Below are 16313 nucleotides of genomic sequence, written 5' to 3'. Positions count from 1 at the left end.
GTTTCAAAGCTCAGGAGCCACAGAAGTGGTACATCTGTGGATGTAGCAAGATGAAGGGCATGATCTTTGTGGTGGATGGCATAAATGGGGTAGAGGAATAACCGGTCAGGGGAATGAATAAGTGGAGGAAACAAGAGTTTAGGGTGTCTGAGGAACTATCAGAATATATATATATATATTGTAGTCCCCTAGTGTGAAGGCAGCCATTGAGGAAAAACTGTGAGCCAAGCACTGAACTCCTCAAGTAAAGAAGGGGAGTGTCCTGGAGGTCTGTAGACAACAACTACCAGAAATCATTGGGTGATAAATATGGATTGAGTGAACCTTAAAGGAGGAGAGATTACTGAGTGATAGTGGTAGAGAGAAAATCTGGAGACAGCAATGAGGAGCAAGGACTATTGCAACTCACCCATCTTGACCAGTGAGGCGGAGAAATAAGTGAAACTGCAGCCAGTGTTGGAATGGGTGGAGAGGGAGATTCTGTTATCAAGAGAAAGCCAGGTCTCAGTGAGAGCCAAAAGATGGAAGGAGTGGGAAAGGTGTGAAGATGGAAGAAATTTTGTTATTTCTGGAGCAGGTATATCAGAGAGCACAGTAGGAAGAGTAGGGACACTGGGTGCTGCTGAGGGGAATGGGAATAAGGGATCAGGCAGTGGGGGATAGTGAATGGGGTTTGAATGATAACCAGGAGTTTAAAACCATTGGGATGGGGAATGGTCATAACCAGGGGGGAGTTTGTTAGTTAATGAGGAATGAGTTTAGGTAGATTTTCATTTTCCATAGGAAGGAAGGAAACAAGCATTTATTAAGTACCTACTATGTGCTGGACACTGGGCTGAGCACTTTGTAGATATCTCATTTGGTCCTCACAACAAGCCTAGGAATAAGTGCTATCATTATGCCCATTTCACAGACAAGAGAACTGAGACAGACAAAGGTTAAGTGATTTGCCCAGGTTCACACAGCTAGTAAGTGTCTAAAGTCTAATAAGTGTTTGGAACTCAGGAAGGCCTGTATCTTCTTAGAAGACTTCAGGTCCAGTGCTTTATCCCCTGTGACATTTAGGTGCCTCTGTTCACATAGGGGTTTGGAGTCCCTTAGGGTAAAGTCCTCTAAAAAAGGTTAGGAAAAAGCTGCTTGGAGCTGGAGCAATCATGTTATTCCCCTGCTCAAAGGCAGGAGACCAGGCTGGAGATCTGGTGGAATGACCCCCAGTGGGCACACAGCTCTGCACTGTCAGTCAAAATACCCAAAGTTGGGCAGGATAACTCTAGGGCCCCAACCTGCTCTTAGAATCTCTTCTGTCAGTCAATTAAACCTCCTTCTCACATTCAAAGGACACAGTTACTTAGCATACTGTGATCATATAGCTAACTACACATAGCAAAAATGAAAAGCATTAAGTGATTCCACATGGAGCCCTCTACCCCTCTATCTGTTCTCACACTCACAAGTAGCAAATAAGATTAGAGGCTGGGATTGCACGTCTAGGACCTTAGGAAAGCACAGTGGCAGAGAGCTACCTCCCTCCTTTCATTTCAGTAGCTAGCAGGATTTTCTGTAGTTGCCAGATCCAGCTGCTCTAGTCTTTGTCTCAATGTGCCCCAGATTCAGGGGAGTACCTGTCATGGTCCCACCTCTTCCTTCCCTGACCCTATCACCAGAAGAAAGAATCTTGGGCTAAAGCTCCAGTCCCACAATTCTAATTCTAAAGTGTCAATCTGATGACCAGGGCAGCTTGATAGCCACCCCACCTGGGGCAGCTTCAAGGAGTACAATACCCAAGGGCACAATAGAGACTAATTTCTTTTATCTAGAGTGGACCTGCACACCTTGGCAGCAGTTAGGGGCCAAAATGAAAATGGGCTAAACTTCTTTAGCCTAAAGATTGGTTTTTAGCTGCCCCCTTTCTAAGTAAATGTAACTAGAGCCAGACTGATGATGGTCCCTTGCCACAGGTCACATGACAAACGAGATCCTGAGGGCCATATATTGTGAAGGCCCAATCTAAAGAAACCAAGTTTAACAAAACTACCTTTAAATGTTAAGGAATAGCCTAAATGGGACAGAAAAGTTTGGATTTAAGTCTTTTCAAAAGGGTATGAACCCTCCTACAAACAAAGGCAAGATTCAATCAAAGGCAAGTGATTGTCTTGGTGCTGAGAATCATTCTAAAAGAACAAAAAGTAAAAAATCCCATTTTGCTTGCCTATACACTGCCCAAATGATGGAAGGGAAGAGACAGTGGGAGGAGAAAAATGACTCCTCTTCATTCACCTGGATTAACTGATGGAGCTGAGGAGGACTTCCATTAATGATCAGGCTTAACTTGTACTTTGGTGCTGCCATCTCATCTTGGGTTGGTTGAAGAAACCATCTCCATCCCCTCTGCCAGAATCAGTGTCTGCTTCTCTCCTTCCTGAAACTCCTGAATAGTTTAAATGGGACAGAAAATTTGTGATTTAAGTCTTTGCACAGAAGGATGGAAGGGAAGAGACAGTGGGAGGAGAAAAAAGATACCTCTTCATTCACCTGGACTCATGGCTAGGGCTGATGGAGACTTCCATTAGTGATCAAGCTTATCTTCTACTTTGGTGCTGCCATCCTATCTCCCAGGGGTAGATCAAGACCTTGGCTGCCCTGGTCACATGCTCACCACTATCTCCACCCCACCTGACAGAATCAGTGTCTGCCTCTCTATCTCCTTCCTGAAACTCCTGAAAGACTCATTCAAGCCATCTCTGGGGTTGCATCATTCTCCTCTGTTATTTCCCAATATTTCCCTGGGCAGGAGAATGAGAAAAACTCCAAATCCCAGAATTCTCAGGGAAGTTTTAAACTATTTCCCCTGTAAGATCTCCAACACTGCCCTCCTACCCAGAGAGGGGTCAGTTGTAGCATTACTTTTTTGTTTGTTTCCCAGAGCCTAATGAAGAATGCAGTAGGAGAATCACTGAAGGCTGAGAGAGAAAGCTGAGAGATTGTGTTCTTTTTCCTTCCCATAATCTTTCAAGCCATTCAGTTTCTTATCAGCTAACAACTTTCCCAGTAACTACTCTTAGTTTCCTTCCTTTGTCTCCTTTCTCTCTCCATGTCTCCATAACCATTTTTTTTTTTTTTTTTGCTGCTTTTAAGACTTCAGACAATTGGAGAGTACAGTCTCTGGAGTTCTTATGATTTAGAAGGCTTACAAGGCAGTGTTTGATTCTGCCTATTTATGAACCAAGTGAGAGAAATGATTATTGTTCTTTTATATTTTACTTTATATTTATATTTACTTTATACTTTACTTTTATATTTATATACCAATTACTGTTAGGGAGATCCAGGATTTTTTTCCTTCCTCGTTTCTCTTTCTCTACTAGGTCAAATCAGTCCCTGAAGTATAAAGCTGATAATGAGATTGGATTTGACATCTTCCTTAGCCTTGTTCAGACCCCACCCAAAATGGGAAGCCCTTTGTGTTCTGCTCAGGCTTGGGTAGGGGAGGGGAGATTCTTTGTCTTGGGGTGTTGGGGGTGACCCCTCAGGAGCTCCTGGGAGTAAGATTGAACTAATCAAAGTCACATTCCCCTAGTCCCTCATTAGCATGGGCCCACCTCTCATTATAATATTCATTCTTCTCATTAATTTGTAGCTAATCAGAGTTGATTGCCACCTAAACAAAACACCCACTCTTCCAAGGGCATATAAGGGTCAATAGGCTACTATGATCCATCTTTGGTTTACGAGAGATGACCAAATGACCTTCCTTTCATTAGTTATTTGCTAGATATAATTAATAAAATGATTAATTACCCAGAAATTATGTCTCTAGAACATTTTATACATTACATAAGAATGAGGGAACAGATTTGTTCTGATTTCTGATGAGACAAGACTTCTAATCCTATCTCTTAGAAGCATGTGGTCACTCCTGATTAGGCCCATCTGTCCCCTCAGAAGAGAGAAAAGAAGGTGTTTTTCCACTCTGACAGAGTATAAACAGCATGTTACACCACAGTTCCAAGGGTAACCAAACCCAAGGGGCTAGACCAGTATGGAAAAGGAGCTTGTAGCTGTGCTCTGAAGTTAAGAAAATTAGTCCTAAGGGTGTCTTCTAGGTAAGATGCTGGTTGGTCTTATTCCTCTTCTCCACGTGATACTTCCTGCTTATTTAGGGGTGAGATTCTACTCCCATTTTTTTTGCAGTGTTGTGTTAGGTTCCAATGCCAGTTTTTCAGGTTTCAACAGAAGGACAAAAAGAAAGGAAGGGAGATTGGGAGGGAAAACTCGGGGGAAATCAAGAAAGGAAGTAGCAATTGAGGGGTGTAGAAGAAGCATCATTTTGCCTAGTTTCTTCTGACCCAGCACATACACCGCACCCCCCCAACACACACACACCTCACCATCACCACACTACCACCACCACACATTTACTATATTGATAGAATGGTGGAGGTGCCAAACACCAGAAATTCCCAAACTAATTTAACTAACGCAGGTTTTGGGCTTTCAAATACATTGACAAAACCCATAATTCTAGTTGGGATGGGCCATGGAATATGTCATGAGATTAGGGACGCACGCTGGGAGATGGAGAGCAAATTTGGCGGCAATACAGGTTACCCTGATGTTATTTTTGAAGTGGGAAGTGACCACTATTATTCTCATGTGGGAAATTACTGCATTTATTTGACATATACATGATTTTAATGGCTAATAAATTAATAGGAAAAACATCACTGGTATCAACTTTATCCCTTTGAACCCCTCATTAGGTGCCACAGAACAGAGGTAAGGAAGTGAAATCCAGAGAACAGAGTGTTTCAGAAAAGCTGGGTGGTGCAGTGGACACTCAGAGTTGGAGTCAGAAATACATGAGTTCACTTTCTGCCTCAGATGCTTACTAGCTGTGTGACCCTGGACTAGTCCCTTAACCTTTCAGCCTCAGTTTGCTCATATGTAAAATGGGATTTATAACAATACGTACCACATAGAATTATTGCTGAGGATCAAGTGAGAACAATTCAATTCAATAAACATTTATTATTTGTCCCCTATGTGCCAAGCACTGTACTAAGTACTAGGGAAGGGAGGAAGAAAGGGAAGAAGGAAGGAAGAAAGGAAGGAAAGAAGGGAGGGAGGATGAAAGGGAGGAAAGGAGGAAAGGGAAGGAAGGAAGGGGAAGAATAGGAGGAGAGGAAAAGAAGGAGGATGAAAGAGGTTTGGAGAAGGAAGGAAGAGAGGAAGGGAAGAAAGAGAGGGAGGGAAGGAGGAAGGGAGGGAAGAAGGAAGGAAGGAAGGAAGAATTATTTCCTATTTATCTTCAATGTAGAATATTTGCACATAACTGTTTGCAAGTTGTCTCCCCCATTAGACACTGACCTCTCCATGACCCTCTGTACCTCTGTCTACAAGGTTTCCTGGCAAACATGTGGCATTTAAAAAGATTCAAGAGACATAAATTCTGAGTAATTTAATTGTTTTACTAATAAAGCTAGCATTTTACGAAAAAGATGGTCATTTGGCCATCTCTCTTAGACCAAAGACAATCACGGCAGCAGGCTCACAGTTTTTATGCCATTAAAGAGTAGGTATCCCCCAGGGTGCCAATCAACCCTGGCAGGCAGTGAACAATTAATGAGAGAATGAAGGTTACAATGACAAGCTGGACCTGAACTTTGATTATGTCATCTACTTCTAAGTCCCAAATTCCCCCCCACTCCTTGGGCAATTTGTTCAAACAATTTATGCCCCACCCAAGCCTGAGCAGAACATAATGGCTGCCCCACCTGGGTGGGGTCTAGATAGAGGAGAAGGTTAACTCAACATCAGAGACTGAACTTTTAACAGCAGGACTTTAGCAAAAGGGGGGAACTCCGGATCTCCCCAAATCATTGGTTGTTAATAATCATTTCTCTCTGACACTGGAATGGTTTGCCATTTCTTCCTCCAGTGGATCATTAATCAAATGACAAGCAAAGCTTACTTGACTTGCCCAACTTTACACCACTAAGAAGTTTCTGAGGCTGGATCTTGACTAAGGTCTTTCTTCCTGACTCTGAGCACTATTTCCTGCACCACCTAGCTGCCTCTAACTAGACATGTTTAATCAAAGACTTATTTGTCATGCTGTTGTGAAGATTCTTTTTCAGGTATGGGTTGTAAGCTAAATGTCTCCTGAGGTATTTTCAAATTCTTAAATTCTCTAATTGGGTTATTTGGTTCAATCCATACCTGAAAAAGAAGCCCCAGGAAAAAAATGTCTAACAAGTGGTCATCTAGCCTCTCCTGGAAAACCTCTAATGGACAGATTCTGAAGTTAGCCTGCTTCAGAATAGTTTATGTTTAATACTAGAACAAGATGATACAGGCCTTTCAACAGTTAACCAAAAGATTTGTTTAGCCATAGCAGAAGAAGAAGATTCAACAAAGATATGCATTGAGAAAACTTTAAATTGATTAATCCAAAGAAATCACCCCTGTCTGAGTTGCTCATTGTTTTCCCCCAGCCCATTATGAGAGAAGGAGACAGAAATAGAGACATAGAGAGAAAGAGAGATCCTAAGCCAGTGACTCCTAGTCTAGACCAGTAAGTATGCTAGACAGAGAAAGAGACAGAAAGACAGAGATAGAGAGACAGACAGAGAGCAGAAACAGAAAGACAAAGGGAAACTGAGAGAGAGAAAGATAGGGACAGGGACAGAGACAGAGAAAGAATTGTAGTTATAGTTCACAGTTCAGCAATGAGAGGAGAAATCTTTGCAACCATTGTAGGACCCCTACATGTGCCCAGGAGATTGACCATAGTGTAATTGGCACATTTGTCCATATTTCCAATTCTGTAAATATCTTGGAGAAGTTGGGGAAATTTTAGCATTGTCCTTTCAAGTGCCTCCCCCAATAGCATGCATCAAAGAATCACAACAAAGTCCACATGGTATAATTTCGGTTGGCCTTTCCAAAATTTAGAAGAAGAAGGAGGAGATGAAGAAGAAAGAAGAAGGAGAAGGAGAAGGAGGAGGAGGAGGAGGAGAAGGACAAGAAAAAGAAGAAGAAGAAGAAGAAGAAGAAGAAGAAGAAGAAGAAGAAGAAGAAGAAGAAGAAGAAGAAGAAGAAGAAGAAGAAGAAGAAGAATTGATTTATTGTGACCCAGAGTAATCCAAAACCAAGCAGGTTGTCCCCTATTCACACACAAATATGATTTGTGCCTCTGGGAGGTGCTGGGGTCCTTAGTTGGAGCCGACTGGCAGCAGAAAGGGTTTTGCCCAGCTACATCTGGCTCACAGAACGTTACTAGTGATAGGAAGATGAGGCTAAACCTTGGCAGACTTACCAGAAGACAGAGGCCTTGAGGGAATTATTTGGACAGTGCAGAGGCAAGGGAAAAGTGAAGCAGCTTGTTTAAATATCAAGCTCCTGAGACAATACAATTGAACTTCTGGGTTACTTTTAATGCTTTCAATCTTTGCTAGTACACACCTACGACACTTTTGTTTTTTAAGCATTCCTTTGTGTGAAAGAAACAAATAGCTCTCCTATACTGATCCACATTTTATACTAACTCCCTCTTATACTTCCATTTGGGGAGACCCTAGATATGAGCTAAACTGAAGCTTTCAATGATTTCCCCTGAGCCCCCTAGGAGTAGGTGAGTAAAACCCAATAGATAAGAACAAAGAGCCTGATACGCATTTATGGGGAAGGGTCTGAACTCAGTCCTCCTGGGAGCCCAGAGCTCAGGGCATCCCCAGCTTCCCGGTCCAGCTTCAGGTCTGTTTCCCATGTGGGGACAGAGATGCTTTCTTCCCCTAAGGGGCACTGGCTCTGGGCTCTTGAGCAGACTGAATTCACTCCCAGCAGAACCTGGCCCCTAAACAGAAGGGTCAGGCTCTTTCTTCACTTGTTGATTCTGAAAATAATGCACTGATGATTGATACTCCACATTTGTAAATCTGAATGTAATATTTTCCCCCTCAAAATCCCTGCCTCTTCCCAACTTCCTTTACCCATGTGTGTGAAACTCTTTGGTCTTCTTTGATTCTTTTACTTCCCTTCATCCCACAAAGCCAACAGCAAAGTTTTGTTATTTCTACCTCGGACATTTCTCTTCTCCCTGCCCACATCTTACTCCTACTGTCTTCACCCTAGTATAGGCCTTCACATCCATCTTTCACATCACTGCTAAACCAATATTCCTGATTCATAGTTCTGATCCCTTCACTTTACTGCTATATGTTCACCATTTGCAGAATCAGTGTTGATGAATGAAAATATAAAGAGGGATGGAAATATTCATGTGTCTCAGGGGCCCACAGGTAACTATGGTGTTTGATGTTATAGTTGAGAGAAATGTATGACCCTTGGGAGGGTATTTATCAGAGAGTGTTTACCATTGGGTTGAATGACTGGGAGTTAGGAGGCAGTGAATGACGGTATCCTGGACCATCCCTGCTCAAATTAGCCCATTGGACTAAAGGGAATTATGTGCCTCAACTTTCTATCATACTTACTTCTTACGTTTAGCATGAAATAATGGAAAAAGCAAAAATTCAGTATTCAGATGCCAGTTGCACTCCTTCCCATAATGCCCAGCTGGGTATCCATTGCAACTCTTTTTCCTCACCTGAAACACAGCAAACAAATCCATGGCTATATGACTTGCACACCCTGTCCTTGCATAGGACCAGGTATTCCACAAATGATTGGAGGAATCTCCTCTCCAAGTAAAAGAAAGTATACTATTGGGGCATCCCCCCAGAGGGCAGGGACATCTTTGGTATAGAGACATGCCTGAACATAGAGGGAACAGGGCCACAGTGAAATACTTTGGGCCTTGCAAGCTGTTGCCCCATTCATGGGTCCCTCTAGCCCCTGCTGCTCCCTGTTCTTTTCCCTGCACCCATTCTTCACTCACAGTGCCCTCCCACCAAATCCTGGAAGCCAATTTTCATTCATAGGCCAGTGCCTATTTGCTGAGAATGATGCTAGATTTAACAGAGGGGGCTGCAGTAAGGATATATAATTGTTTTAGGTATAGTAAGGGTCTATTTTGTATATCTTGGGGATGGGAGATGATGAGTTCTCTTTTAGATGTATTGGGCAGAAATCCTTAACTCTTTGTGATTACTTTTTCTATAGATAGAGGAAGGATAAGACACCCAGGTAGCTAAGCTATGGAGTATCAATAAAGGCCAGTGGAGACTTCATCAGTGCCATCAAGAAATTTCCTTAGTATCTGAGAATGAGCTTGTGGTGGGAGAATGAGTACCATTTTGGTTGTCTAGGCTGGAGTGATGGGGTGAGGAAAGGGATTCCAAATCTTTTTAGAGGGCATCCTAATGAGATAATTGATGCTTGTGTGGCTGGCCAAGGAGGGCCAATCTCTTTATGCCACAAGAGAATCAGCAGAGGCCAAGGTAGATCTAGATGGTGTACATTTCTCCATCTGTGATGCAGTATGTTTCTTTCTTTGTGCTAATGTGTAACAACCTTTCCTGGTCTATATATTTTAATTGGTATGTACATTATAAAATTATTTCTTTGGTCTGTATAACATAAATGTACATATTCACTTTCCCCTTCTCAATAAACAGTGAAAAAACCCAAAACACTGACCAACTAGAGTGTGGGGAGACAGCAGAGAAAAGGAAAGAAGGAGAGGATGGTAGACTGATGCACCCAATCCCAGTGGCAATGACAGTCAAAAGGGAAAGGTATTGAAGCAGATCTCTCCTTTCAGCCCTCCCTTTGCTATCCTTGCTCCTTCATCTTCTTACCCCACCCTCCCCCTTTCATTTGAAGCCTTGAACTTGTCTTCATATTGTTCTCAAAATATTCTAGATAGTAACAGGCCTATTGTTTTATGCAATACTAGTTTGTCTTTTAATTAAAATCCACAGTACACCCCAGTACTGCTGTTAAGAATTGATCCAGAGCTTCATTATCAGCCAGCCTACGCCTCTCCATCTTGTCCATGAGGCTATTGTAACAGACTTTATCAAATGCCTTAAGGAAATCCAAAGTGATACTATGTACAGGGTCTCATTCCCAAACTGTTTTCTGCCGCACTTGGTTATCCATAGCTCATGAGGAGGGAGAAGTTCAATGAGATAATCTTGATAACAATAGTTTCTTTCCTTCAGAGGCAGCTAGGTGGCACAGTGAATAGGGTACTGTGCTTGGATTCAGGAAGACTTCAGTTAAAATCTGGCCTCTGACACTTACTAGCTGTATGATCCTGGGCAAGTCAACTCTGTTAGCCTCAGTTTCCTCAACTGTAAAATGGAGATTAGAGCAGTGCCTACCTCACAGGGTTGTTGTGTGAGGATCAAATGAGATAATATTTGTAAAAAACAGTTCCTGGCACATGGTAGGTATCATATAAATGCTTATTCCCTTCCCCTAAAATATAAAATTTATCTGTATATCAAACAAAATTATTGCATGCAGAAATTTTTTCCATATCAAACTAAACTCTATATGATATATTTTGTTGACAAATTTACCTGGCCTTCCTTATTTCCTGCTGTATTTCACAAGCCCCCTTGCTTCTCCTCAGCTCAGGACCGGAATTTGCAGATTCTGTTTATATATTCCAAAGTTCAGCATTCCCTGATGGAAGGGGTTTAGGAAGTAACACTCTTTGATCCTTGATCTAGCCATCTAGTAGTCATGTTCTAGACTGTGTGTATGATGGACTACAATGGCCTAGCTAGGCCTGGAGATGGGATACACAGTACTTTTAATTCACAGATGTGATTAAAAGTATAAACTGAGCCTGTGCTCTGGCCCCTTACAATGGGCCCCAAGATGAGGCCACTTCCCATGACCCATGTGCTCTGAGGCCTGGCTAACGGGCACCCACAACCAGAGTCTCTCAGCTGATCCCTTACTCCCCATGATGCTGGGGAAGAAGAGGAACATTCTTCTAGGAAGGACTAGCCACTGAACCAGAAAGACCTATCTGTTCAGAAGGCTTAAAAAGTGAAAGAACCTCCTTTTTCTTCTGCCTTCCCTCATTGAACATGTCTCTTAGGACTGCTCTGACTCTATCAGACTTCCAAGAGGAAGGGGAAGAGGGTTTCTTGCCTTTTACTTCCTTCCCAGCAGCAACTATAGTGACTATGTGCAGGTGGCAGTGTGTACATGTGCTTTCCTGAGACCAAATCTCCAGTACTTTGTTGCTTATTTTTGGTTTTGTTTTGTGTTTCTTTCCATGCACACAGATGATGGAGCAGCAATCATTGGTGGATAGGGACCGCCTCATGAATTCAAGTGGTTCAGAGTCATGGAAAGTTCTGGGTGCTTGTTGGCAGGAGGCGTTTCCTACCATGATGCTTCTTCTCTGAAAACATAACCACCAATGGGAGGATGGGGTATGCATGCCTTGCTAGCCAAAAGATAGGTATCTTGTTGGAGGTACTCATCCAACATAAAAGTGAAATGCCTGTTCAACAGAACCCATAAACCTTCTGGATGGCTTTTCCTTCTTGGAGAATAGGATAAAAATGATGGGTAACATAAATCCTTTCAGTGTCTATTGATGGGTGCCTGTGAATCCTTTGCTGAGGGTTGCTCTATTATGTTTTAAGTATTCGGCAATGTGTACTTGTGCCTTTTTTGTTTTAGGTATTAGTTTTGTGGAAGAGGAAAAACCACTTTCTAAAATCTGATATTTACTACTTTGCCCAGTGAGAAACTATCAGAAATGATTCCGTCCACACCTTTTCTGATGATCCTATTGTGGCGTTAATGTGATTTAAAATCTGCTCTGCCCATTGATCCCATTAAGAAGTCTTGGGTAGAGCTAGTTAAGGAAGGAGGCCCACACCCTTTTGCTAATTAGATTATGAGGGTTATGAAGCCCTCAGGCTCTAAAAAGGGTGTATATACTCTGAGGGTAGCCATTAATCTCTCTCTTAGAATTTGGGGAGTGAAAGATGCAGATAGACAGCTAGAACTTGTGAGTGAGTGTTTATGGGAAGGCTCCAGCAGTTAGGAAGGTTATGGGATGGCTTGACTCCCTGCCGTGATACTGTGTTTTAAATTCCTTGCTGTTACGTTAAAGTAGGCATACTGCTTTTGGCATATAATTGCTGCTATGTTGAATTGGAGTTGTTTTGGGATTTGATCCTCTGGTGCCTGAATTAATGTTTTACTTCTTCTGCCTTCTCTATAAAGAGTCCTTTATATTCTGTGATACAGAACTAAATAGGCATATTCATGGTCAGCATTGATATTGTGGCACTTGCCTTACTGATACATTTGGCAAGGAGGATTGTACCTCAGGGTGTAAAATCTCTATTTAGAGACAGAAGGGCTTTAGAGGAAGAGGTGAATATCCCAGGATGGGAGGATTTATCTTATTCATCCTTAGCAAGGGAATGGACTACAGGTGCTGAACTCTGTGAAAGCTGGGAACAGAAGCTACAGAGGGGAGAGCCTAGAGATTTGTAAAGATGTTTACAAGGAATTAAAGTTAAACCAGGGAGAGAATTGCCTGTAGCACTGTCTAAGAGAGGCTGGATTCTATTATTGTCTGATAATAAGAAAGTATGAACAAACTGGAAAGAGAAGACGCAGAAGGAAATAGAATTAACTAGCCTAAAGGAGGGTATTTCTTCGCCACAGCAAATTGGGGACTCTCAGGTGGCAGAAGAACAGAGCATTTATCAAGAATCCACTGAGTCCAGTGTGGATTTTGCTGTTACGGTGCCTAGAAAAAACAGGAAGCCAAGAAGGTGAAATGTGCATCTAAATTCAGGTCAGAGTGACTCCAGCTACCAGTCTTATAGACATGGCAACAGGGAAAGAGAGTTGTCAGAAATTGATACTATATTAGAAGCTGAGTCATGAAATCTTGCTATGTTACATGATACTCCTCAGACAGAGAATAACATAGTGCCATGTGCAGCTCAGGCAGATACATGTCCCATATTATGAAGGAAAAAAGAGACCAAGGGAGGTAATTCAGTTTTCAGAGAAATTTTTGAAGATTTCACTCAGCACAGATATCTTGGGTTGGTTTACAAAAGGAATGGGAAAAACATCAATATCTTGGATGGTGAGAATCAGTGATGAAGGGGCCACAGGAGTATCATTAGATAATGTAGACTGCCTGAAATTCATAAGAATTAGTCAGAATCCTTTTGTGCATCAAGCTTTTAGGGATTATCATCTACAAGGGGGAAACAATAATACAACAAATTTCTTAGTTTTAGCAGAAGAAAGACGCAAAAGAGAGTGTCCAGTGGATTCTGTGTGGCCCAGTGGGGATAGACCCTGGCATTCACTTAGGGATTGTATGAGGAAATTGAAGGAGGAGGTTATGAAGAAAGCAATCATGATTGGAATTGCTGAGGTTTATTATGATACTGCCTTGGAGGTCTCCCATAGGAATATAACAATTAAGACTGCTCCCCTGCTTATAAACAAGTAGTTTTGACTCTACTAATTGGGGAGCACCTTCTTTCAGAAGTGCTAGATAAGATTTCACAATTAAGTGACTTAGGAGACTGGGGAAAAGATAAACCACTCAATGGAATAATCCTGTATGGCCAGTACAAAAGTCAGATGGAATGTGGAGAATGAAATTGATCATAGACGGTTGAATAAAGTGACTCCTCCCTTGTACGCTGCTGTTCCAGATATCACTACCTTAATAGAAAGGATCCAGAAATACGACGGGACTTGGTAGGCAGTCATTGCCTAAGCCAATGCTTTTTTTCAATCCCAATAGATTGTAAACAATGGGACCAACTTGCTTTTACTTGGCAAGGGCAACAATATACGTTTTCATGCTTGCCACAAGGATATCTGCAGAGCCCAACTATTTGTTGTAGGATTTTGGCTAACATTTGGGTGAATGGAAGCTACCTGGTGTACAGCTTACCTACTACATAGATGATACTATGATAGTGGGAGAAAATGTAAAAGAAGTGGAGAAGAGTTTGATGGTTTTAATTGAGCATTTGAAAAGCAACAGATGGGAAATTAACCCTGCAATGATTCAAGGGCCAGCTCAAATTGAAAAATTTTGGGGTATACAATGGAATAAAGGATGGTTAGAAATTCTCCCACAAGCTAGACAAAAAATTCAGGGTTTTCCTACCCCTCCCCATAAGAAAGAGGACCAAAAGTTCATAGGACTATTTGGTTATTGGAGACACCACATTCCACATTTGGGACAGATTTTGAGACCTTTGCATAAAGTTACCAGGAAAAAATATGAATTTGATTGGGGACATTAGGTAAAGTATTTGAAGAAGCAAAGCTGCTATACAATCAGCTCTAGATTTATGGCCTATGCAAATGGACATGTGACTGTACAAGATGACTATGTGAACTGGAGTTTATGGCAAAAACAACAAAGCTGAAATGTACCTTTAGGATTTTGTTTGAGAAAACTACCTTCATCTAGAATACAATATACACCTTTTGAAAAGCATTTTCTAGCTGCATATTGGGCTTTTGTAGAGACTGAATCACTGACTCTGGGCCATGAAATGATATTAAGGCCTGGAATTCTGATTATGATTTGGGTAATGAGTACCCTAGCTTCCCACAGAATTGGACATGCATAAGAGGTGAGCATAATCAAATGAAAATGGCATATTTAGAATAGATCAAGAGAAGGCAAAAGTGGAGTTTCTGCTCTACATGAATCTATAGTGAACATTGACACTGAGGGAAATGATAAGTCCCCTGAACTAAAGAAACAGTTGGTACAATCCTTGGTGAAATGGAATGATGAATATGATAGACTAACCAAAGAACAGAAAAAACATGCTTGGTTTGCTGATGGGACAGCAAAATATTTGGGACACAAAAGACAATGAAAAGCAGTAGCCTATAACCCATGAGCTACGTGACCTTTGGAAAGTCCAGGGATAGGTGAAAGTAGTTGATATGCTGCAGTGATGGCAGTACATCAAGCTATCAAAACAGAGGAAAGAGGACAGTGTCATACATTTACTGATTCATGGGTGGTAGTTAATGGGTTAGCTACACGGATGCCTATATGGAAAAATCAGTATTGGGAGATTCATTGTAAACCAGTTTGGGCTAAAGAGTTATGGGAAGATATATGAGACATGTCTCTGGCTACTAATTTGTCAGTTTTTCACATAAATGCTCACGTGACCCTCACCAAACCAGAATGTAAATACAATGCACATGCTGATCGACTAGCAAAGATTGCTACTGAACATATTGTCCCTACTCTGACAGCAACTGATGATCCAGTATTGGCAAAATTGGTCCACCAGATGGCTAACCATTTAAGGTCCAGGCCACCCAACAGTGGGCACAAGATCGAGGTATTGGTATCTCACATGCATTGTTAAAGCAAATAACAGAAGAGTATTGTATATGTCAATTAGAAAAGGAATGAACTGTTCCTAGGGCAGTAACTGGAGAAATAGCAAGTGGAAAAGTTCCAGTCCAAATATGGCACATTGATTATACTGGACCACTACCCCAAGATAAAGGATATAAATACATATGTACTTGCTGTGACACCGATTCAGGTGGTCTAGTGGCTTGTCCTTATAAGAATGCAACTCAGAAAAACGTTTGTAAAACTCTGGATATTCTAAGTCTATATTATGGAACCCCAATGCAGATTCAAAGTGACAATGGGTCACATTTCAAGGGTAATGAAATGAAGAGATATTATGTATTGAATAATAGAGAGTGGATATATCATATTCCATATTATCCAAAAGCATCTGGGTTAATTGAAAGAATGACTATATTGTTGAAAGAAGAGTTGAGAGAGTTAAGTTCTAATAATTTGTACCAACATTGGAAGGATAATTCATTTACTACTTTACATAATTTGAATAATAGAGCATTAGAAGGAAGTATACCTCTAGCCAGAATGATGACCCCAAATCTGCAGATTAGAAAACAGCAAACATATAACATCCAAAATATTGAGTATTGGACTGTGAGGGAAGATGTCCCACTGCTGTATCCAGGAATACCTGGCTTGGTGGGATATGATTTACATTGTATAGAGAACTTTAGGTTGGATAGAAAAGAGATAAGGCATATCTCTACTGGGATATGTATAAGAATTCCTAACAATCATTTTGGATGGGTATTACCTAAACCAGGAATAGCAGCTCAAGGAATAGATGTATTGGCAGGAGTGATGGAGTCTAAATATCAAGGAGAAATTATTGTGACACTTCAGAATTTGGGTGAAGAACCTGTACAATTTTGTCAAAATGATGCAATAGTTCAAGTGATTATTGTTCCTTGCGAAAAAATACCCCTTGTGAAAACTGACTCTCCTTCCAAAATAACTAGTAGTGGAATGGAAG

This window comes from Trichosurus vulpecula, chromosome 1 (genome assembly GCF_011100635.1).
Source record: "Trichosurus vulpecula isolate mTriVul1 chromosome 1, mTriVul1.pri, whole genome shotgun sequence".
Taxonomy (NCBI): Eukaryota; Metazoa; Chordata; class Mammalia; order Diprotodontia; family Phalangeridae; genus Trichosurus; species Trichosurus vulpecula.
Note: the sequence above shows the minus strand (reverse complement) of the source record.